The sequence below is a fragment of the Lithobates pipiens genome, unplaced genomic scaffold (genome assembly GCF_037356315.1).
Source record: "Lithobates pipiens isolate NorthernLeopardFrog02 unplaced genomic scaffold, aLitPip1_a1.2 Scaffold_28, whole genome shotgun sequence".
NCBI lineage: Eukaryota > Metazoa > Chordata > Amphibia > Anura > Ranidae > Lithobates > Lithobates pipiens.
The window spans coordinates 186,108,865-186,134,515 of NW_027507789.1; the positions used below are offsets into that span (position 1 = coordinate 186,108,865).

At 43.0% G+C, this 25,651-nt stretch overlaps 1 long non-coding RNA gene across 1 annotated transcript in view; it reads left to right on the forward strand.

The window, feature by feature from the left end:
- Positions 1-25,651, forward strand: part of LOC143934931 (uncharacterized) — a 164,329-nt gene that overhangs the window by 10,870 nt on the left and 127,808 nt on the right. The window contains exon 2 of the long non-coding RNA XR_013263436.1: positions 6,540-6,611. This is a non-coding gene — a long non-coding RNA (uncharacterized LOC143934931). The remainder of the gene's footprint in view (positions 1-6,539; positions 6,612-25,651) is intronic.

The following is a 25,651-nucleotide window of genomic DNA, read 5'->3' on the forward strand; positions in this document are numbered from 1 at the left end:
CAACTCCATTGAAACCAAACCCACCCATGCTACCCAAGGGGTTCCAAGTCTTAGCAAGGTCTCTTGCTTCAAGCTGAAACTTGTCAACCTCCTTCCTGTGCTGAGCAATTATATCAAAATAATCGGGGACCTCCATACTGGTATTCTATATCAGGTACAACATTCATAATCCTTTGTTACCTCACATAATCCTGTGAGTGCTGCACTCATGCTTTTAATGGCCAAGCCATGAAGCTCTAGCTGCTTTCTTAGTGCTCTGGTTTCCAAGTTAAGGCTGGTAATGTCAGCAGAATTCTTATCTAGTATTTCATCCAAAATCCCAGAATTATTATTTAGCCTTTTCATCATGTCAATACCCCATCCGGATCCTGAAGGGAACCATGCCCAGGCCATGTCCTTTTCCAAGAACAATGATCTGGCATAACAATGTTCGAGGGGGTATCTGGGATGACCACCAGCCCTAAGCAAGTGACGACCCTTATTGTCTCCAAGAATTCCCATTATCGGGACTGAGGCTAAGTAACACATCCCCTGGGGATCCCTAGGAATCCATGGATGGCATGTCCTTCCGCAACAAACATATGTGCTGTTGCCCAAGGCGAGTGGCCGTCTGCTAAGGATTTGTTAGGTAACTTCAGAGAATCCTGCAAGGGCAAGCTGTGAGAGTAGTTCTGCAATCTCAGCATGGGGGTCAGGGGCATGTATGAGGGCATATATGGTGTGATTTAGGGCATGATCTCAGGTGTCAAACACTGTGGAGTTATCCAAGGACATGGAGAAGTTGCTCCTAGTGCGGCTGCATACTTCCCCACCCTTTGATGAGTTACCCAATCTAAAACACCAATCGGGGAAATGACTCCTTCCCATTGCTTGGAAGGTGACAGGACTACTCCCTGGTGTTATCTGCACTCCAGTGAGAGTAATGGGGGGTGTTCCGTTTAGAAAAGGGGTGATATTCACGGGTACAGCCATGAGTGGAATACGGGCTGTGCTTGGATGCAGTTTACTACATATCCAACATTTTATCATATCCTGACTTCTGAGCATAGCTATAGTTAAATTTAAGTAACATGTTTTCTGTGAGACCATTAGTTTCAGTCCCTTCAGACTCTGAATACCCATCCCTCTTATGTCTAGCAAGTGTATTACTAGTGGTGTTATTGGGTGGGCTAAATATGACCTTGAAGTCCCCCAGTTCTTCAGGATGATAACTACAATGAGTTATGATCCAAGTTGGTAGGAACACAATCAAAGTCAGTATGATCAGAAGGTAAAAGACCTTCCCAGAAGTCTGTGGTGAAATAAGCTGGGTCATCTTTTTCAGAGTCTAAACCACCTGCTTCCCTCAGTCTTCGAGGAGTTATTCCACCTGCTTCGCCTGTCTGTACTTTGTCTTGCTTCTTAGGTGTTTGGTTCACCTTTTTCATACGACTGGCATGGATCCAAGCCTGCTGTCCCTCCACCAGGATGGCTGTTCTGGTCGCTGCGATCACTGTAGTTGGGGGTCCAAATGGGTACTCTTGCTTCTTGGTACGGTTCAAGGACTGGACCACCACGATGTCTCCCACCTGGAACTGATGACTTGGTTCCTGTGAAGAAAAAGGAGAGGTGCGAGCGACACGTTTTTCAACTCTATCTAAAGTTTCAATCAATTTCCTAACATACTCTTCCCGTATGAGATCAAAATCCCCCTCTTTCTAACATTAGGGGCTGTCTGGCCCATGGAGTGGGAAAGCTCTACAGGGAGTCATTCTTACCTCCTGCAAGGACTCCAGGTAGTACCTTCTTCCATCCATTAAAAGTTCCACCTGTGGCCTAATTTTATCCTTAACCACTGGAGATCCGCGCTATAGCCGAATGACGACTACAGTACGGACCTGCTTTGCCGGGACTACATCTATTGACGTCGTCCTGTGCACGAGCGGCCTGCGCACCCCCTGAGGGCGCAGCGTGCTCTGTGATCAGCAAGTCAGCAAGTCTATGAGACTCGCCTGATCACGGATCGGAGCAAGGGGTCGATCCTGACCCCTTACCACGTGATCAGCTGTCAGCCAATGACAGCTGATCATATGACACAACAGGGCCGGTAATCGGCTATTTTTCCCCCTTGTGCTGACAGCGCGAGGAGAAAAAAAAAAGCCAATCACCGGCGGCCGTGAGAGGGACTTCAGTGCCCACCTGCCCTCTGCCAGTGCCACCTATCAGTGCCCACAATCTGCCTCAACAACAGTGCTGCACCTCAGTGCCCATCAGTGTCATCTACCAGTGCCCATCTGTGCCATCGTATCTGTGCCCATCAGTGCTGCCTTATCTGTGCCTATTAGTGCCGCCTTAACTGTGCCTATCAGTGCCCACAGTGCCACCTATCAGTGCCCACAATCTGCCTCAAAAACAGTGCTGCACCTCAGTGCCACATATCCGTGCCCATCAGTGTCATCTACCAGTGCCCATCAGTCCCATTTATCAGTGGTACCTATCTGTGCCCATCAGTAATGCCTAATCTGTGCCTATCGGTGCCCACCAGTGCCGCCTCATCAGCGCATTTCAATGAAGGAGAAAAATGACCTGTTTGCAAAATTTTATAACAAACTATTAAACATGATTTTTTATTTATTTTTTATTTCGCATCTTTTTTTGTTTGTTTAGCAAAAAATAAAACTCCCAGCTGTAATTAAATACCACCAAAAGAAAGCTCTATTTGTGGGAACAAAAATGATAAAAATGTAATTTGGGTACAGTGTTGTATGGCCGCGCAATTGTCATTCAAAGTGCATCAGCGCTGAAAGCTGAAAATTGGTCTGGGCAGGAGGGGGGGTTAAGTGCCCAGTAAGCAAGTGGTTAAGAGTCCTATTCATCCTTTCTACTATTCCTGAACTCAGTGGGTGATATGGGATGTGAAACTTCCAGTCAATTTTCAGTGTTTTCACAAAATTTGGACACTTTTTGGCTATGAAGGCAGGCCCATTGTCTGAATTTGCAGAGGGCAACCCCACCTTGGGATTACCTCACGTGCAAGAATTCTGACTACTGTCTGTCTGTGCATCTTCCTTTGCAGTAACAAACACCTGGCCATTGTGAAAATATGTCTACTATCACGAGCAAATATTCCTGTCTCTTACCTAGTTTGGGCATGTGTGTAAAATCAATTTGAAGACGAGTGAATGGTGTGGACGGGTAAATGAGATGTTCATGTCTCACTCTGTGTGGATTCCTTGGATCATTCCTCAAACACGTGACACATCTTGCAACAAATGACCAATGAAGGAAGTCCGGGAATGAAAAAAATCTTTGTCTAATAATTCACATGTCATCTTCCATCCTCTGTGTCCCACCCCATAATATTGTGAAACAAACAAAGGTGCGCTAGCTACAGGTATGCATGGCTTCTTCTCATGGCAGATGAGGCCTGACTCAGGACTCATCTGCACTCCTGATGCGTTCCATTGTCTGATGTACATTGGGGTGGCATGTACCTGGAGGTCAGACAAAGTCTAGTCCAGAAGGGGTATCTCTGGAGCCAGGGAGGGAATCTGTATTGTGGCCACCTGCCTACTTGCTACTTCCCTAGCTATTTTATCTGCCAATGCATTTCCTCTAGCAATGTCATCCTGTTGTCCTGTGTGTGCTCTGCAATGTAGAATGGCTATTGTCCTTGGAAGCTGTATTGCATCCAAAAGATTTGCAACCAAAGTAGAATGTGAGATGGATTTTCCATCAGCTGCTATGTAACCCCTTCTTTTCCATATAAGTCCAAAATCATGGGCTGCGCCGAATGCGTACCTAGAATCAGTGTAGATGTTTACATCCTCTTCCGCAAACAACTGACAGGCTCGTGTGAGCGCGATTTGCTCTGCTGCCTGAGCTGACTGAAAAGGAACTGCATTGGCCTCTAATATTACATCAGGCAGCTGACCTACGGCATAGCCTGCATGATATGTGGTGTCACTTGGTGTTGAACAAGAGCCATCTACAAATACATTCTGTGCATTAGAGCGGTTGAAGACATGTCAGATCTGGGAGATGTGTCCTGGTGTATGATCTCCATACACTCATGCTGGGGTAACACCTCATCCTCCTCCCCCTTCAGCCCCAGCAAAACATTCAAGATGGGTGCGGGACCAGAACTTGGTGATGCATACTTTTATCTCAAGTTTTGGGTTGGACAGCAAAATTGCCTCATAGCCGCTCAGCCTCTGAGCTGACATATGCTGGGTGTGAATATTTTTTAGTAGAATGGAAACCTTGTGGCTAGTGTGTAATGCAGTCGCATGGCCTAGAGTGAATGAAGTAGCCATCTCTACAACCATCGCACACAACGCCAATGCTCGGAGACATGCAGGCATACCTTGTACCTGCATCGGCACAACTCTTGAGAAAAATGCAACAGGGTGTAGTTTACCCCCATGCTCTTGGGCGAGGACTCCTGCCATGGTCTTACAATTGTCTCTTGCATATAAATGGAACATCTTTTGCTGGCTGCCATGTGTGACCCTTGCATCAAGGGCAAAATGGCTGTGCAGTGTAGTGCTCTGACAACATGGCAGGACAGACTATTTGACAGGGTGTGTTAGAGAGAAAGGCAGATGGTAAGGCTGGGAGAGGAGGAAGATATTGAAGACCCCCCTCTCCCATGCATCATCTAGTAAAGTGAGCAGAGCTCCTGCCAGCGGAGCATCTTCTGTCTTGGCTGAGGCACTTGACACCCTAATGGGAACCTCCAGCATAGTGCGCCCCAAGAAACACATATCAGCAAAGGAGGTTTGTCATGTCCTATTTGTCAGACCCACCAGTGCACCCACCACAGATCCAATTTTTTTTTTGGCAGGAGAAGAGCGAGGAGTGGCCTGCCCTCGCATATATTGGCAAGGAGCTACTGTCCTGCGCTCCGACAAGTGTCCAGAGTGAGCGGGTGTTTTCTGTTACAGGAAACATCCTGTCACCCCAAAGATCCCAGTTGTCCCCCCAGCTAATGGAGCAGTTAGCATTCTTGAAAATCAATTTGCCAAAGTTGGGGTACTGCTCCCTCACTCTGAACATTCCTTGAACTGTCTGCAGCAGAGACGGCCATTTGGTCTTAGTTGGTCCTTGTCCCTCCACACAATCCCTCCCCTCGCTTCTCCTCTACCCCTATTTGCTTGTGACATTATCTGGGATAAACGAGAGGAGGGGCTGCCAGGGAGCAGCGGAGAGAGAACTTATTACACATGCTTCCTGCGCTACTCTGCATGCTGGCTGGTAAACGCTGTACCTTGATGTGCCCTCATGTGCCCTGATGTGCCCCCACCATTCTTCTCATTTACACATATGACTGCTAAAAGAGATAAAGAGACATTTAGGGAAATTGATCAAAATTAGAGTGAACAGAATCTGGAGCAGTTGCCCATGGCAACCAATCAGCTTCTCTTCAGTTCGTTCCGTTACGATTTGAAAATGAAAGAGAGAAGCGGATTGTCTGCCATGCACCTCTGGTTCAGTTTTTGCCTGCTCCAGTTTCGATAGATCCCCAACACTGTTTGGGGTCACCGGGGATGTGCGGAGAGCACATGCGTGGTAACACCAAACAATTTCCAGTGACCCCGCACATCCCCGGTGACCCCGTACAGTATGGGGATCAAAACTGGAGCAGGCAAAAACTGGAGCAGCTGTGCATGGCAGCCATGTGCTCATTATGAGGGGCTCCCACCATCCCTGTGCTGTGCTGACTTCCTCCTGGGGCTGTACCCCTGCTGTGCTTAGTATGTCAGCACAGCACAGGGATGGTGGAAGCTCCTCCATAATAAGCACAGTAGGGGTACAGCCCCAGGAGGAAGTCAGCACAGGGATGGTGGGAGCCCCTTATAATAAGCATAATGAGGAGTCGACGCTGACAGATCCGAAGTTCGTATTTCGTACAAAATTCGGACGCATGGCAATTCGTATTTCAGATCCTCCCGAACGTACGAATTTGCGATCCGTACGAAACTAATCGCACATGTCTAGTACCCAAGTCAAGCAATGGATTGAGCCTGCTCATACATGCTGTAGTGCGGCACAGTGGTATAGTGGGTAGCACTCTCACCTAGAGGTAAAAAGGGTAGCTGGTTGAAATCCCAACTACGACATTACCTGCCTGGAGTTTGCGTGTTCTCCCTATGCCTGCGTGGGTTTCCTCCCACACTCCAAAGACATGCTGGAAGGTTAATTGGCTTCTGTCCAAAAATTGGCCCTAGTATATGAATATGGACCTTGGATTGTAGGCTCCTTGAGGGTAGGGACCGATGTGAGTGTGTGATGTACAGGCATAGGGACAATTGTAGACATTCACTCAGGTTGAACTGGTTGGACTGGTGTCTTTATTCAACCTTTGTAACTATGTAAAATGTCGGATGGTCCCTGCTGAACCGGCCGAGATTTGAGACCTTTATGGCCCTTTTTCTTGGTTTTCAGTAAGAACGTTATCTATTCTATTTACAATTGTCTGTCTCTTTTGTAGTGAGGGTTGGTGAACTGGCAGACTTTATCTACTATCCCGATTTATTTATTTATTTATTTATTTTCAGAAAATGACTACCTGCAACCAGCTTTCTTTCGTTTCTGGCATGCATAGGAAATCTGTAGACCCGGGTGCATAGGTAAGTTATTCTTAGAATATACAATATGTTCTAACTGAATTTGGGCTGTCATTTAAAAAAAATAAAGTGCCTAATTTAGGGCCCAACCACAATCAGTTTCTTCTGTGTTGTGTGTGTTTTTGTTGTTTTTTTGGTTTTGTTTTTGTTTTTCCTGGTTTGGGCTAGAACCTGACTGAAAGCTTTTAATACCTGAAGAACTTCACTGCAATGCTGTGATCTGTCTTGTGCATAGACAAATATGGTTAATCATTGCCATATTCAATGTATGGCTTTTATCTGTTGTTGTTGTTGTTGTTACCAATTCTATTAATATTGGTATCGGACTCTTTGTTTACCTGATATTTTTTTAAGTTCTTTTTACAGAATTTTGACTTTAATACAAGGTTATGCAAAAAGTACAAAACCCTGGCACTGACCATGCCCAAGGCAAGTAACTTGTCCACCAGAATTACCGCTATAGGTAGCAAAAGCTCAAAACAACTCTGTGGCCAACTGAGATGATGCAGAGAATTCAAAACCACGTCAACTCTTAGCCCTGGTTCACATTGATGCTACTTGAAATTGTGCTACTTCACTTGAAGTAGCACGATTTCAAGTAGCAAGGTGAGTGCAATTTCAGATGCTACTTGATAGACATCTGTGTGGCTTCATGCACAGATGTCTATTGAAGTCGCACCTGAACTTGGCAAAAGTAGTACAGAAACTACTTTTGCAAAGCTGAAAAATCTGTGTCGCACTGATTAGAACAGTGCCATTGCCTCCCATAGGCTGCGACTTGTTATGCAATTTGATCTCTCAAATCACACGACAAATCTCTCCAATGTGAACCTAGGCTAAATGTAGGCAGAGAGCAAGTAACTGTATGCAATGGCATGTGGGAATGTTATGGAAAAGGAGGGAATTAACATCTCTAGGGAAAATGGGTTCCGGACATTGCTTGATCACCCCTATTCTAAACTCAATTTCATTGTGGGCTGCATCAGCAGTATGGCTACCCTCAAAGGGCCGGTTGTATCTGGGGTGCGCTACATACAGAGTGCAGGGTTTAGTAGTGCATTACAGAGTGAAGGGTTCAGGGCAGTGTTGCCAACTCCCCCAAGTGAAATTTACTGTCAGAATGCCAAAATTTACAAACGGCACCAATTTTTTACTGGTGAAAAATCATGAAATTTACTGACAGATCCACATTCTTTACTCTCACTACAAAAAAGTACCTAAAATTACTGTTTTTTAGTGCTAAACATTGCAAATATGAATATTTGAACTATAAACACATAGCTAGTGCTATTAGCAATGTGTTTAAGTTAAACAAAAGTCAAAAAACATACAGTATCTCACAAAAGTGAGTACACCCCTCACATTTTTGTAAATATTTTATTATATCTTTTCATGTGCCAACACTGAAGAAATTACACTTTTACTACAATGTAAAGTAGTGAGTGTACAGCTTGTATAACAGTGTAAATTTACTGTCCCCTCAATCCCTCAAAATTACTCAACATACAGCCATTAATGTCTAAACCGCTGGCAACAAAAGTGAGTACACCCCTACGGAAAATGCCCAAATTGGGCCCAAAGTGTCAATATTTTGTGTTGCAGAACACGTAGGGAAAATTGAGCTGTAGGATATCTGAATCTTTCAGCCTGCTTGGCGATATCCACAAGATCGGATTCTTTTAGTAACTTCAGCCCTTCCAATTGCACGTGGTGTTCTTCCTCCCCTGGAATGCTTGAAGTACAATGGGTCTCTCCTAACCGGAGACGGCACCCAACCACCTCAGACTCCTCCTTTTAGTTTCCATGCCCTGGGCTAGCCATCCCTGAGGCATCAAAGTTGGCCATAGCCTTCCTGGGGGCTGGTCAGGAGGACCAGGACCATGTAATCAGTACATCATGCTGGACCGGAACCACGTCTTAAATGCCCTCTCCCAGAGGGCACAGCGAGAGGGCCACTCCCACTGACCTGGCTCTGAAAGAGAGTTCCACGCCTGCCACAAGAGACAGTGCCCCCTGTGGCTAGACTGAACATCTCACAGTCCAGTCAGACTGATACAGAAGTTAAATTTAGACAAATACCCAAACCTAACTGCAGTTTAGGTAGAGTTTAATTTTGAAAAACACATAGCGCGTGCTCTTCAGGAGCCCTCTACTACACGAGCTTCAGAGGATAAAGTCCTGATCTCTATAGTTGGGGAACCTTTCCAAAAAAGGCCTGGGATTTGCTCTTGGTGGTCTTGCTCCCTTCTGGAACCAGTGAGCATGATCCACCATATAGGGAAGAAAAAACATATTAAGATGGAGGTCTTTTTGAAGACAGTTTCAGCAAACAACTCTGGATGCTGTCTTCAGTGCCATTTCGGTAAGCCAATGACAAGCGCATTGTTGCGCTTGAGCCAGTTTTCAGCATGCTGAGCCTGTTTGAAGTTGGTGTTGTACCTCCTCAATAGTGGCTGCATGTGCGGTTACTGTATCTTCAAAACCCGACAGCTGTACCTCATCCTCCTGACAGGAGCCTCCTTAACCTGTCACTGTCTTGGCGAATGAGATTATGCTCTACTGCCGCTGATCTATCTGCTCCATCAGGGTGGATTTACAGGTTTCAATGAAATGTTTAGAGGATCAGCATCCACTGGGGAGGGTGGAGGCAGTGGATCTTGAAGAGGGGATGCCAAAAGTGAGGAAGACTGTGTGTGTGCTGCAGGTGTAGGCTTTCAGCTTCAGCTGCAAGATGGCAGGCATATGTGTCTGGCGGGACCCAGTGTGCAGCTTAGTAATATGAGCTTTGTCGGGTCAGCACTTAGCTGCCATCTGCCGACGCTGGCAGGGCCGTCTTTAAGGCAGGGCAAAAGGGGCAGCTGCCCTAGGCCCTGTCATTGTTGTGGGGCCCAAAACAGCTGCCTCATACTTGCCAACTATCCAGGTTTAAATTCCCTTGTCCCTTGAAGTTTTATTCCTGTGCTGTGTCCCAATATCTCAGTGTGCAGTGCTGGTACTAATGCTGCCCAGCTCTGCCCTATTGTTGTGTAATGATGACTCCCCTGCAGATCCTATGTTTACATGTAAATAACCGGCATTCGTATGTAAATAGCGGCGACAATACTAAGTAAATAGCTGCGGCCAGCGGCATTGGTATGCAAATAAAGGTGTCATTCCTATGTATATCATGCTCCCCTGCTGTGAGGAGGTGATGTGCTGTAACCTCTACCAACTAATCGGTGAGCCGTAATGTGTGCTGCAACCTCTAGCAACTAGTCAGTAAGCAATAATGATATGCTGTAACTTCTGGCAACCAATCTCAATTGCTGCCTGATCTGATACAGAAAACTGATTTTAAGTCTAGCTGCTATTTATTGTATGTCTCAGAATAGGTGGAGAGGGAAATTGCACGGGGGGGGGGGGTCCAATGCCGGCCATACACGATGCGAATTCCGAACGACCCGTCGAGCGATAAACGAAAGCGGCACTCACAACAACATGCGAATGTGCCATCAATTAAGTACGAAAATCGTACGTTAAAACACTATGTTTTAACGGGCTTTTTTTATTCCGTGTTGCGTTCGACCATTCGTTCGTTGTTTTATACTTTCCAGAGATCGTGCGCAGTTCATTTTCTTATGTCAAATCGTCCAACTCTGCCATTAACGATACGATTTTTGGACGATTTTTGAAAAAAAAACCAACATGTTGGATTTGTCAATTTGCCCTGTCGTACGAAAATCGCATGTCGCGCATACCACACTAACGATACGAAAATCAGTCGATTTTATTTTCGCTCGGATTTTCGTTCGGAATTCGCATCATGTATGGCCGGCATTAAGATGGCCCTGGACGCTGGGCAATGTAAGGGGGAATAGGCAGCTGTGGCACCCTGGATAACCGTGGTATGGGATTAGGTAAAAGCTTCCCCCAAGACAGTGTTTTTCAACTGCAGTCCTCAAGGCCTCCCCAACAGGTCATGTTTTCAGGCTTTCCATTAATTTGCACAGGTGATTTGATCAGTTTCACTGCCTTAGTAATTACCACAGCCGTTTTTTATCTGAGGGAAATCCTGAAAATATGACCTATTGGGGCGCCTTGAGGACTGGAATTGATAAACCCTGCCCCAAGACATGTCCGCTCTCCTTCACATTGTAGCCACACTTCATTTACTTGACATTTGAGTCTTTTTCCATAATGTAATGAACTAATGGTTACAGTGAATCCATATAAATTAGTAGTACCTCTTATTCATGTCTTCTGTCCTTGGTGTCCAGTTCCAGGTGGGCTGTACACACTGTCCAGAACACTGCAGGCCAGGGCAGTGGAGAATGCACCCAAACTGCATTCCTTCTCTTTGATAGTCCGGTATTATTTTTTTGTGTTTGTTTTTTTTTGTACAGCTACTGGGTAAAGGGTATCTCTCTCTAGCCAAATTTTTATTTTATTTTTTTGGGCTGGAATGTGGAGGTGTAAGAAACCTTGTCTGCCACTTTGCTACTACCTTGGGTCCTTGGGAGCTGGTTGTCTCTTCAGGGTTCTGCATAACATGTGCAGCACTTGCACAGTGTGTTCCAGATTGTACTGAAGCCTCATAGGATGTGTGACATACAGTTAGTATCCCAGGTGGCTCAAGACAGCTGGGGGCTTCATTATCACCTAAGAGAGAAGGGCAGAAGCATGGGCTGTGTACCCCCCGAAAAGATATTTATAAATCCGTGGTTTCATGAAAAAAGGGAGGGAATGGGAAGGAGCAATATTCTTCACATAAGTAAAATGGAGAAAGAGCTTGCTTTAGGTGAGATGGAATTATTGAAAATATGTAGTGGTAGTGACAGGTCTGATGATGTCAAGCCGTAAGACAGGAAGTTTGCGATCCGCCATCTTGTGAGTGTCTGGAGACCAGGACCCTTAAGGGGAAAGAGGATTGTTGTGTGCAGCACATTATATATGCACTGTTTAAATGTGAGCTTTCAATTTAACTTTTTAATACTATTGGGAAAAAAATTACTCTATGATACTCTTATCTTCATTTGAGTTTTGGTGGAAGAAATGTAATCTGATGGATAATGGAGATGGATTGATATCTTGAGATAATTGGATCTGGAGAAACATCTGAACTTACACCTACCCTGTTTGAAGTTAAGTTTTTTGACCTAACATTAATTTGGGTCAAATACTGGAGGTGAGGTATTTGCCAGTAAAGGGAAGAGCACTACAGTTGGCTGAACACTCTCACAAGTGAAATATATGGATCGATCAATTTGCATGAATTGGGATACAAATTACATCTTTGGCATGTTTTAATATATCGGCACTGATTCTTTGGGCCACATGGACTATATAAAACTTTCTGATTAATGATATTTGTTTATATAAAAATAAAATAAAAAAAAGGATGCATGTTGTTTAAGTGAATATTTTATTGATGGATTTTTTTTATTTTGATATTGAATTGTCACTTATGTTTTGAACATGTTTGCTCACACATTATAAGACAGGGGCAGCACAGTGGTGTAGTGGTTAGCACTTTCACCTAGCAGCAATAGGGTCGCTGGTTCAAATCCTGACCACGACACCATCTGCCTGGAGTTTGCATGTTCTCCCTGTGCCTGCATGGATTTTCTCCGGGTACTCCGGTTTCCTCCCACACTCCAAAGACATGCTGGTAGGTTAATTGGACCTTGTCTAAAAAAAAAATTGCCCTTCATATGTGTATGTGTATGTCAATGTTGTATGTGTTTTAAGTGTGTCTGGACCTTACGGGGTAAAGGACCATGCAAAAAGCCGCAGATGGACTGTGGTGGCAAGAAAGCGCCCTGAGGCGATTCAGTTCGCATAGGTAGTGCTATACAAGTCACTCACTCAAAACAGTGCTGCACTGGCATAACGGCATATTCTGGAAGTGGAACTGTTTGAGGAGAAATCCCTACTGTGTTCCTGCTGTTATCAATAAGCATTTTATCAGTCACTATTGTAAGTTCACAGGACAAATATCAGGAACCATGAATCAGACCGAGACATAAGTAAAGTTAAATCACACTTGTATTATAATAATAATAATGAAAACAGAGTAAGCGTAGTCAAAACAAGCCAGAGTTCAGCAACCGGATCAGGTAGTCAGCCAAGGAAATGTCAGCCAGAGATAAACTTAGTAGTACAGCAAGCAGGATCAGGAGCCAGAAGGAACGTCAGCCGAGCAAGTCTTCAACTTAAACACAGGAGAAAGTCTCTGTGATGTTGGCAAAGGCAGAGATCAAGTGAGCTGGATGGCTTTAAGTAGGCAGGACTGACGAGCAGACTCAGCAACAGCTGAGTAACTGTGGGGAGATGGGATCTGGCAATTAGCCGACAGCTGAGTGGCCAGCTCAGAGAAGGAAGGGCTGAGACCAGCCCCGACAACAAGATGATCTGGAAAGTAAAGGACATATTTTTATTTCTGATCATGGTGCCATGGAAAGTGCAATGATTAACAGTGACCCACGCAACTGTACCAGTCACTTACAAATACAGTAAACAGATGAAAAGACTGCCAGCTTATCATTAAAAATGTCAACCTACCCAACAGATTTTTAGGATATTGGTAGAGAAAAAGCTATCAAAGTTCTAGCAAAATCATGCACACTATTCTCCTAAAAATGATTCTTGCATAACTGGGAGGGTGTAAACTGACCATCTCTGATTTCCAGGTTGCACATAGGTTGTAAGGAAGTAAAGCTAAACCCATAAAGCTTCACTTCATGGCCATTGAAACCACTAGCCAGGACCCAATATACAGTTGAGGAACCTGAAAATGAGAGCTTCTATCTAAGGCTCCTCATGCAGGTCTTTTGTATAGTTTATAGATTTTCTTGTGTGATTGAATTATTTATAACCAAAAGGGATAGATTAGCGGTCCGGTGAGGTTTATATTGCTGTCTGTGTCCCTGCTAAGATTCTAAAGATGGCAAGTGGGCAGATAATTAGAGGTCATTAGCATCTGCCGTTCATTCATCCACATGTGCATTATCATCTGTGCAATGAGAATACTGGTGAGATGTGCAGGACGATATTTGTCCCTTTACCAGTGCATGCACAGTATTGCCCTGGTATCTAGCCCATGCATGTGCAATCAGAATCTTGTGGCATGCTAGTCTCATGTCGAAAGTGAAGAGGTTACTAACAATACGAAAATTTTCGTACGACAGAATACGTCAGAAGTGACGTAATGTGTTGAATAGTTTTGTATGTATTCTTTCGTTTCTGTGCATGTGTAGTCTTGCTCTTACGCCTTTTTTTTTTTTTTTTTTTTTTCGTACAAAAACTGTACTAATGAAACGGAAATTGGACGTTGAGTTCACATCTGACAAAAATTTCATAGTCTGCACATCCAGCTTTTGTCTGAAGAAAAAGAAATATAGACTGTCGAAAGCACCGAACAAGACAGGTCGTCGTACAAATTTTTTCCATCTGATTTTCGTATCGTGTACGGGACTTGTAGTATTGGAAGTAGTGCTAGAGGTGATGCCAGCATCCTCCACACTGCCAACACTCAACCCCCCCCCCCTTCCAATTGCTACACCTGAATTTTCCACTGATAGTCTTAAGTAAAGTCTATGTAATCTGGTACAAGTAGTATCTAGAGTAAAAGGGAAAAAAAACTGATCTTTTAAAATGTATATTTCCTATATATATATATATATATATATATATATATAATATATAAAAAAGCTTTAAACAAAATCAATCAGGGCTGAACACAATAAAATAAATATAAAATAAAATGGTGAAAAAAATAGTGAAAAAATTAATGTAGCTAGAATACTATAGGTCAAAATACCAAATCCCACATTACAAAGTAAAAAGTAACCGTACAGTGCAAATAAACAAACATAAAAAAATCAATACATCAATATAGTGCATATACAAAAGTCTATAAGTGAAAAAAGAAAATAAGTGAATTTTCAAGAAGTGGATTTATTAAAAAAGAAGCAGGAATAAAATGGTACACTCACATTTTTATGCACTGATCTCCAGTGCCGAGTAGTGGGCATAAAAACAGATACAATCCAGCATCCATGCACAGATCAGTGTAACAGCTTGCGGGTGACGTCACGGCTTGGGTCACGTGGTCTGTACGCGCTGCGTCCCCGAAAGTAGGCGGGACTTCAGCGGCGACGGCGTGACGTCGGACAACCGCTTTTAAGCTAGCACACTGATAAATGGCCAATAAGAAAAAAGGTTGTGCGCAAGTCAGCTACCCGGGACAGACACATCAAGCGTGACCCAGGAAGCCAAATTTACGCACAATAAATTTCAAGAGAGAGAGGAAATATGTAATGACAAGAAAAACCTTATATTAGAAAAAAACAGAGGGGCACACGTGGATCGTGATATTCAGTAGTGGTAAATATACACTACACCTCCAGCTGCCCTCAAATGGAGCGATTTGAATACAATAAAATATTTATAATAATAAAAAATTATTTTTAAAATGATTATATTACTACCAAAATAGTCATGCAGTATTTTGCGCTGAAATGGGGATATATATATATATATATATATATATATATATATCTCCCTCAGCTGATCAGTAAAACCCTGCTAAGACTAAATATAAAACCACATAGCCGCCAACGTCACCCCCAGCAACACTGATCCGTGCATGAGACCAAAACCAAAAGAATATACAAATTCAAAAAAATCTATATAGAAAAAAAGAGTAAAAATATATGAAGAAAAAAAGTTACCAAGTGGGATCTTGAGGTCCAAAATAAGAAAAAGAAAAAATTCATGAGAGATTCTGATGACTTTAATGGGGGGGATGTGTTCAAATGGCAGAAGATGAACCAGTCTGTGGGAGATATCTCTAATAATGTCCCCATTGAGATTGATATTAAAACCTCCCTACCCCCTTCTGGCTCACAAGCCACTCCAGCCCCAGATTATTCCCAATCTGGGCCATCTGGCAATAGGGGTGGTGTACCCATTAGGGGTGGTGCACCTGGGAGGGGGGCCCGTAATAACTATGGGAAAAACAGGGGGAGAGGTAACAATAATAGGAATTGGGTTCCTAGGGAAGTCCCTGGTAGTGACTCCCAATACTATTATGGTTATCAATCTCCGAATAGACAGGTTATCAGCATGAATATAATTCTTACCAAGGGGCCTCCTATGGTGGCCCACCTCGGTACCCTATACCTGTTTCTAATAGATTTGCGCCATTACAATATAATGGAGCATGTGAGGGAGGGGATTTTTCGGGGGCACAGAGTGGACCTGGGAGGGGCCCCTATGTGCAACAACCGACCCACCAGGAGTGGTGGAAACATCAATCCCAAGGAACTCCTCGGTCAGACAGTCAGGTTCGAAAAAGAAAAGAGAGAGAGGAAGGAGAGGGGGTAGGAGAATTCAAAAGACAAAAACCCTAGTAGGAGCTGGTATTTACAATTTTTAAGTGGATGCTCATTAAGTGATAATGAACTGAAGGTTTTAGATAGGGGATTAAAATTTGCTCCTGTTAGGAATTTAAATAAACTTCATACTTGCGTTAATATTCAGAAGTTCATTAGGAATCTGAATATGAAGAAATATTTTTTGTCTAATCCAGTAAGGCAGGTAAAGACATTTGAGAACCAACATTCTAATATTCGTAACAAATCTACGTTCAACCCCCTAAATACTGATAATACGTTTTTGGAGGTTTTCAAAAATGTTGTATTAAATGATTTAGACACATTGAAAATACGCAAAGTGAAAGACCCCCAGTATATCAAACTGGGTATGGAGTCTTTAAAAAGCAGGGAAGATATCATCATACGCCCCGCCAACAAGGGTGGGGGGTTGGTTATTTTAGATAAGACTAAATATATGTCCGAAATGAGCAGACTTGTCAGTGACACTGACACATACCAAATTTTGAATAGAGACCCTATGTTGCAGTACAAGCATGAATTACATTGGCTGATAGAGGAAGGGAAAAATAAGAATATTCTCAATAAAAAAATAGGGACTCTATCTAGACCCATTGTTCTGCAGAACCCCCATTATATATAGCCTGCCGAAGATACATAAGGATTGTGTTAATCCTCCGGCAGGCCTATAGTTAATGGCATTGATTCCATCACTTCTAGGGTGGGTCAATATATTGACAGTTTTTTACAGCCCCTACTGTCAAAAACCAAGGCATTCCTTAAGGATACCAAACACATTATTCAAATTCTTGAATCATTAGAATGTTCGGCATCTTGTTTTCTTGTGACTGCTGATGTTGGCTCTCTTTATACAATTATTGGGCATAATGACGCGCTGGCTTCAGTTCAGTGAGCTATGTCCAAATTTTCTGATCTTTCTGAGGGCCATAAAAAGTACCTCCAAAAGTGCTTAGATTTTTGTTTGACAAGAAATTATTTTTGGTTTAACCAACAGTTTTATCTGCAGACAAGGGGGGTAGCTATGGGTGCCAGGTTCGCTCCCAGTGTGGCCAATCTATTTATGGCCCACTGGGAGGAGGATGCTGTTTTCCGTAACCGCCCCCTTGAATTAATCTGCTACAAAAGATTTATTGATGATCTGATCATGCTATGGGAGGGTAATCGGGCTGATTTGGATAAGTTTGTTGGGACCATGAATGCTAATAAGAACATTCAGTTGTCCTGGAATATTAGTCAGGAACGGATGGTGTTCTTGGACCTTGAGATTAGTAAAGATCAAGATGGGTCGTTGTTATTAAAAAATTATTTCAAACCAACCGATCGCAATTCGTACATTCCTCTGGGGAGTTGCCACCATAAGTCCTGGTTGTGCAATATCCCCAGAGGACAGTATGTGAGATTGAGGCGTAATTGTTCCAATGTGGAAGATTTTGTGCTTCAGTCCCAAGTTTTTGTCCTCTAGATTTCAGGAAAAAGGTTATGATAGACCTGGTCTTGATCATGAAGTCGCTTTAGTTCAACAGTTGGATAGATCTCTATTAGTTGGAGACAGAGTGAAAGAACCAATAGGAGAAGGTGTTAACTTCAGAATGGTTTTGGACTATAATGTACAGCACAAGAAATTTGAAAAATTGGTGGCAAAAAACTGGTTTATATTGAAGCAGGATCGGGTATTGGGACCTCTCCTACCCGCACGTCCTTCTTTTATATATAAAAAGGCTCCTTCGTTACGTGATCAGATAGCCCCCAGTGTCATTGATCCTCCTGTGCAAACTGAAAGTAGGTTATTTTCCTTTTTGTCTGGTTTTTATGCGTGTGGCCGGTGTACAGCGTGCAAACATTCCAGATGTAATATAAAAAAGAAAATCTTTCGTTGCTGCAAGTAATAATAGGGAGTACAAAATCGATCAATTGATTACATGTTCTACGGTAGGGGTGGTATATATGCTCCAATGTGGATGTGGCCTCCAATATATTGGTAGGACGTCTAGGCCCCTCCATGTTAGGTTAGGTGAGCATGTGAATAATATTCAGAAGGGCCTTAAGACACACAATGTGTCCCGTCATTTCAAATTGGTACATGCTCAGAATCCCAAAAGTTTGAGTTTCTGGGAGTTTGAAAAGGTCACGAAACATTGGCGTGGAGGTAACTTCATACGCCAATTAGGCGGGAATCATACTGGATCCATGAAACCAGGGTTCTCGCCCCGAGTGGCTTGAACGTTGATTTTGATTTAAATTGTTTCATTTCGGATAGATGATGGTTTTTTAATTTTATTTTTTTTATTTTTATATTCATTTATTTTTAATTTTTCATATATTTTGACTCTATATAAAAAAAAAAAAAAAAAGATTGTTTTTGAATTTGTATATTCTTTTGTTTTGGTCTCATGCACGGATCAGTGTTGCTGGGGGCGACGTTGGCGGCTATGTGGTTTTATATTTGGTCTTAGCAGGGTTTTACTGATCAGCTGAGGGATATATATATATATATATATATATATATATATATATATATATATATATATATATATATATATATAAATCTCTATCTCTCTCTATCCCCATTTCAGTGCAAAATACTGCATGACTATTTTGGTAGTAATATAATAATTTTAAAAATAATTTTTTATTATTATATATATTTTTTTGCTAATTTTATTGTATTCAAATCGCTCCATTTGAGCGCAGCTGGAGGTGTAGTGTATATTTACCACTACTGAATATCGCGATCCACGTGTGCCCCTCTGTTTTTTTTCTAATATAAGGTTTTTCTTGTTATTACATATTTCCTCTCTCTCTTGAAATTTATTGTGCGTAAATTTGGCTTCCGGGGTCACGCTTGATGTGTCTGTCCCGGGTAGCTGACTTGCGCACAACCTTCTTTTTCTTATTGGCCATTTATCAGTGTGCTAGCTTAAAAGCGGTTGTCTGACGTCACGCCGTCGCTGTGATGAAGTCCCGCCTACTTTCGGGGACGCAACGCGTACGGACCACGTGACTTAAGCCGTGACGTCACCCGCAAGCTGTTACACTGATCCGTGCATGGATGCTGGATTGTATCTGTTTTTATGCCCACTACTCGGCACTGCAGATCAGTGCATAAAAATGTGAGTGTACCATTTTATTCCTGCTTCTTTTTTAATAAATTCGCTATAAACGGAGAGAGCACTAGATTTTGTTTTTTTATGCTTCTATGTGGAATCATGCTGGTTTTTGAGGACATGAAAAAGGATTTATCTCTGGAGCACTTCCGTTACGTTTGCTGATTGCTGTGATTAACCCTTGATGGGAACATGCGTTTTTGACCTGTCTGATTTATCAGGGGTCCATTATTTGAGGTGAGAGTCCATCTTGCTCTTTGGTGGAAGGGATCACATCATCACCTGTTTTGTTGATTGAAGACACACTGCACAAGCGGACTCTTCTTGAAAATTCACTTATTTTCTTTTTTCACTTATAGACTTTTGTATATGCACTATATTGATGTATTGATTTCATTGATTTTTTTATGTTTATTTGCGCTGTACTGTTACTTTTTACTATTTTTATATATGACATTTTGGTTTTCCATATTCTGACTTTTCTACTTCAGTATTTCCTTTAAAAAACACTTACTTGCATATGACACTGTGCTATTTAATCTATGAAAATGCAATTCTATTGTTTGATATTATTTTATTTTTTCTTTATTTTATTGAGAAAATGTATGATCTGTTAAATCCTCTATCACAGCCATTCTCAACCAGGGTTCCTTCAGAGATGACTAGGGGTTCCTTGAGCTGTGGCTGATTTCCCTCCTGTTTGATGGTGCCTAGAGAGTTCTAAGCCAATGCCACTTGGAGGAGCCAGTGGTATGACACCAATGATCTTTATAGCTCTCTGTAAGGGGGTCATTCTTACCACCACTGTAAAAAAAAAGGCATTGTTCCCACTGACCCCCAATGAATGGGTTTTATCAGGGGTTCCCCCGAGACCTGGAAATTATTTTAAGGGTTCCCCTGGGGGAAAAAAGGTTGAGAAAGGCTGATCTATCATCTACTTATAAAATCTCGGGCACTTTGACAGCAAGTTAGTTTTTTGTTTTTAGTTTTTCCCCAAGTTCTCATCTCTACTTACCTGCCATGTCCTTTACAGAGGACCTTTGTACTTCCTGTTGGATCTCTTTTTTTATTTTTTTTAATTTAGGTGTAGAATGTTGCAGTGGGTGGGAAGGGAAAATGAATAACATTGGTGAACTCAACTTGCCCACCGCTGTCTAGCCATGTTTGTAGTCTGAGAGAGAGCTGGAACTTTAACACATGCATAGTCAAAGGTCAATTATTGAGTATCCAGAATTAATGGGATGTTCCCACGCTATTAAATTCTTTACATTGATTTTTGGTGTAGGATGTTATGCATTATACTATATGTCTTCCTCTCATTCTAACTGGATAATGATTAACTGGGACATTTCTAGATAAACGGTATACTAAAATGTTTCCTGTTTTTCCTTTTATCCAAATGGTTTGTAACTTCCTCCTCTTCCTTTTCCCATGCTATTTTTCCATTTAAGACTTCGAGGAAGTTTAAATTGAAAGACATTTGTTAAACGGGACAGATCTGCCTAGACCAGCCGGCCAGGGTGACACTGCACTGGTTCTTGTTGCTGTAGCGTGTATAGGATGGGGCAGACACTGTAACTGATACGAATATTTGATAATACCTCTAGTTTTCTAGAGCACTGTTTCTCAGGCGCCCAAACGGGTCATGTTTTCAAGCGTTGCATTATTTGGCACAGGTGATTTGATCAGTTTTATTGCCTTAGTAATTACCACAGCTGTTTCATCTGAGGGAAATCCTGAAAACATGACCTGTTGGGGCGCCTTGAGGACTGGAGTTGAGTAACACTGGTCTAGAGCAGGGAAAGTAGCAAGTTGTAGTAAGGTTAGTAGAATAATAAAAGTGGTGTCATTAAGCTGCAGAGATCAATAAGGGCAAAAGAGGCTGCAGGGGAGAAGAATGCTTGACCGTGGCTGGAATGCCTGGGATACTTTCCAGATGCACTGTATGTGTTAGGAAAGGGGGAGAGCACTTTTAAGATTAGTTTAGCCCAGAATTCTACTTCAAGGCAAAGCACAAGCTATCTCTAATGAGATTTGTTTATGAACTTCTGTGACAATTAAGTGTATTTTTATTGCTCCCTTAGTAGAGTTCTTTTCTTTTTAAACACTCTTGAGGGTAGGGATGGGGGGGTTTGGGGGCTGTTGTAGATGCCCTTTAACATTTTGCTGAGGGGCAGAACCAAAAGTGTCAGTGCATGCATCCAATTCAAGACCACGATGGACACTCCTTCCTCAGTGCACTCCTTACCACCTTCCCTGTCGCACTGACAGACATTTGGCCAAGAATTGTAATACTTGGGTAGAAGGAAACCGATGGGAACAGAGATTACTTTCCCAACATATCTGCTCCACCTTTTGAGTGACGTACCTCCTGGATAGATTTTTAAAGTTTCAGTAGTAAGAACTGCTGCATGTGTTGGTAATATTATTGACACTGGTACAAATGCTTGCCTCAATTACGCGAAGGTGGTTCTTAACCCCTTGATGCCAACATAACACATATATGCGACCTCCCTGGACTGGGCTTTCTGCCATGGGGTAGCATCAATGAGCACCAAGCACAGAGACCGGGGTCTCACTGAGAGCATCCAATTTCAGGTCAACTGATCGCTGTGGTAGACTTTGGCCACATTAATCGGTCACTGTGAAGCCAGCCCCTGTTTTTCTGTCTGTGAATAGAGAGGAAAGATGCATTGAAAACTGTACAAAAAAAAAAATATTAAAAAATAAAGAAAAAAAATGCCTACATCAAGGTTTGAATGCCTAGATGCCTAATGCCCAGATCTAGGTCAGTGCCAGGGTTAGTGTTTGGATCAAGAAAGGATCAAAGATCATGGACAGGGTCAGTTTATTTTGGGCATTATTTATTTATTTATTTATTTATTTATTTATTTCGTATAAGCGTCGGTGTGTTTTTAGTTTGGACAAAAGAAAACAAAATGCGCAATATTGTTTCTGGGCTGTACTATGGGTACAAACAACAAATAACATACACGTGGTATTGCCAGGGCCGTTTTTAAGGCAGGGCAAAAGGGGCAGCTGCCCTGGGCCCTGTCATTGTTGAGGGGCCCAAAGCAGCTGCCTCATACTTTCCTGGTTTATATTCCCTTGAGGTTTTAGTCCTGTGCTGTGTCCCAATATCTCAGTGTGAAGGGCTGCTAGTGCTGGTGACCATCATGATAACCAAGAATTACCTTTCCCTATTTTGGCCATGGGAGACGAATGGAAAAAAACAAAAAAAATCTGGCAAAGGTTATAACCCTCTTTTACTCTGTCCAAAAAAAAAAAAAAAAAAAAAAAGTTTGGTCCTCATTCTACTCTAAGGTGGTTGGTTAAATGTTGCACCTAATAACATCTTCCTTCCTGAGTGCTAATTGGGTGTTCTGCATATTTAAAGTCACATGATTGGTCCTAGTGTTACATAAGGAAACTGGAAAAGCAGTAAGCATATCCTATGAGCGGTGATTCCATTTCTGAGGGCATTCTGCAGGGCCGTCTTTAAGGCAGGGCAAAAGGGGCAGCTGCCCTGGGCCCTATCATTGTTGTGGGGCCCAAAACAGCTGCCTCATACTTGCCAAATATATCCAGGTTTACATTCCCTTGTCCCTTGAAGTTTTATTCCTGTGCTGTGTGCCGTTATCTCAGTGTGAAGTGCTGGTACTAATGCTGCCCAGCTCTGCCCTATTGTTGTGTACAGATCACTCGCCTGCAGACCCTGTGTTTACATGTAAATTACTGGCATTCATATGTAAATAGGAGATCTCATACCCCCCCCCCCCCTCAGGGATGATATGTATATATGCCCCCCTGAAGTCATATCCACAGTACTCTCTAGCAACCAATCAACAAGCAGAAATCATGTGCTGTAACCTCTAGCAGCTAATCAGTGAGTCGTAATGTGTGCTGTAACCTCTAGCAACCAGTCAGTGAGCGGTAATGATACAATGTAACCTCTGGCAACCAGTGGCAATAGCTACCTGATCTAATTAAGTAAACTGATTTTGAGTCTAGCTGCTATTTATTGTATGTCTCAGAGCAGGTGGAGAGCAAAACTGCATGGGGGGGGGGGGCAAGAAAAGTTTTGTCCAGGGTCCAATCAATATTAAAGACGGCCCTGGGTATCGCTGTGATTTGTCAGGAGCAGGAGATTTTATTGTGGGTTGTTCCTTGGTGGTAGGTTATGGTAGTAACAAGAAATGTACAGCTACATTTGAAGAGATCACCTTTGTTATTTTGGGCCAGTTTTTCTTTTTATAATAAATAAATATTTTTTTATTTTTTTGTTATCGGGAGCTATCCATTACCATTTACCACCAAATTAAAGCCCAATTTGTCCTGGGGGGAAAAAGGTATAATCCACCTGGATACACAAAGTAGTTGTAATGATAGTTAAACTGTACATAACACGTGTCAAAGTTGCAAAATTGCGCTTGGGTATTAATATTGGTTTTACTCTTAGGTGTGGCGGGGTTAAGGGAAGTTGAGCAAAAAAAGTGACGTTAGAGCCATTCTGAATTGCCCCAACAATATAAAGGTAACTTGCACACACATAAGAGATCTGTATTTTTCCTGTCACTATGAATGTAGCTATTTTCAGCTTGAACAATAGATACCCTATATAGTATATCAGTGTTTTCTGAACTTTGGACAGTGATAACATTTTGCAACTTTTGCAGTGTCTTAGTACCAGGTGTTTATACCTCCGCCATCTAATGATTACTATTATGCATAAAGTAACCAGAAGATATGATGAATAAATGATAATATAGAGATAAAGGTAGCCTTTTAGTGTAATTGTGATCAGTAGCTCAGCAAATCTTGGTTTTCCTGTAAAAAGTAGTGTTGGATTCCAGCTCCCCTGTTGGTCAAAGAGGTGATCAATCTCACTAATGTGAGGGGAATGGGATTAGACTTGCTTTTTATAGCTGTCACTTTGTGGACTTCCGGCGCCCGCAGGTCACTCAGCTGTGTTAGGAAAGCGACTGAATATTCGCTTTCCTAACACTAAACCTCCTCTCCACCAATCAGGTGCTCGGATCTGTTACACGTCACCTGATAGGCATCCAATCACTGCGCCTGCCGTTTCAGCCAATCGGGCATCCAATCATAGCAGAGGACGGGAAGAGAGGACGTGAGAAGACCTTGAGGAGCTGTCCCACCGAGAGAGGGTAAGTGCAGGAGGGGGGCACACTGGCAGCATTTGATTGGGCACAGTGGCTGCGTTTGGGCACACTGGCTACGTTTGATAGTACAGTGAGGCTGCAATTGATGTTGTTTTTTTTTTTTTCAGAATTTTTTTAATTTGTTTGCACCCCCCCCCCCCCCAAAAAAAAATTGAGTACCAGCTGCCACTGCTCCCTTGCACCATGACATCACACAATGCTCTCAGGCACCACCTCCACCAGTCCTGCCCCGCGCTGACACCGACGGAACACACTGTAGCAGGCACTCGAATAGTATCGGCTGCCTCTGGACCAGATCTGCGCATGTGCAGTTTTGAGCCGAGTGTCGCAGCCATATTTTTTTTACTGGCAACCTTTTCCTCTTATTGGCATTGACTGGCAGGAGAAAGGTACCCATTTTTTTATTTTTTATTTTTTTTACTAGCTGCCAGTAAAAATACTGACGTTTGTAACCCTTACATACCAGGATACTGGGATGTTCTCTGCTGTTTTTAAGGAGGAATTCAAGAGTACAGTTTTCAGGATACTGCTTAAGTACAACTAACACTTCTAAATGTTCCCTATAACATTACAAATGTTCCCCCTTTTCAGTGCAGATGTTCTTTTAGCTTAGTATATAAGGGGAAGCTGTTCTCACATTATTACAGGACACAGGTGCCCTTGGTAGCGAACGTTCTCTGTCCAATTTAGAAAAGGAAGGAGCCAGTAAATTACATATTTACCGGTCCCTTCCTCTGCTCTCCATCCTGACACATCCCCCTCAACCGGCGGGAGAGGACGGAAACCGGCTGCGGAGGGACAAGGGGGGGCAGAGAAGGAGTATACAGCAGGTCAGAGGAGAACAGGGGTTGGAGAAGGAGGAGAGCGGAGGTGGAGAACACAGAAAACACCCAGGGATGATTGGTGCTGTGGAAGGGACAGCTGTAGGCACCGATAGCCACAGCACGGAGAGGAGGAGAAGTGTCTGTCAAGCCATGCAGGGAGATCGGTGCTTACAGCTGTCTCTCCCGCTGCACCAATCATCCTTGGCTGTAAACCAGAGGACCATCCACGTGTGCAGGGTGGGTCACAGTGCCCCCCCCCCCCCGGGGGGCCTGTGTGCAGTGAACACCCTGCATACATGGATGATACGCCACTGTCCCTTGCACACTAGGGTCCGATCGGGTCCAAAACTGACAGGCGGACTTGATTGAACCCTTCAGTCACCTCTATGATCCGTTTACACCTGCCAGAATCCCATCCGCCCATAGAGGAGAGCTGGCTGTGTCCACTCGGCATAAGTGGAGCAGACACGGCCCAGCCATCCGCCTGTTCAGCAGACAGATTCCCTACTGAGCAGGCAGACGCCAATGAAGCCCACC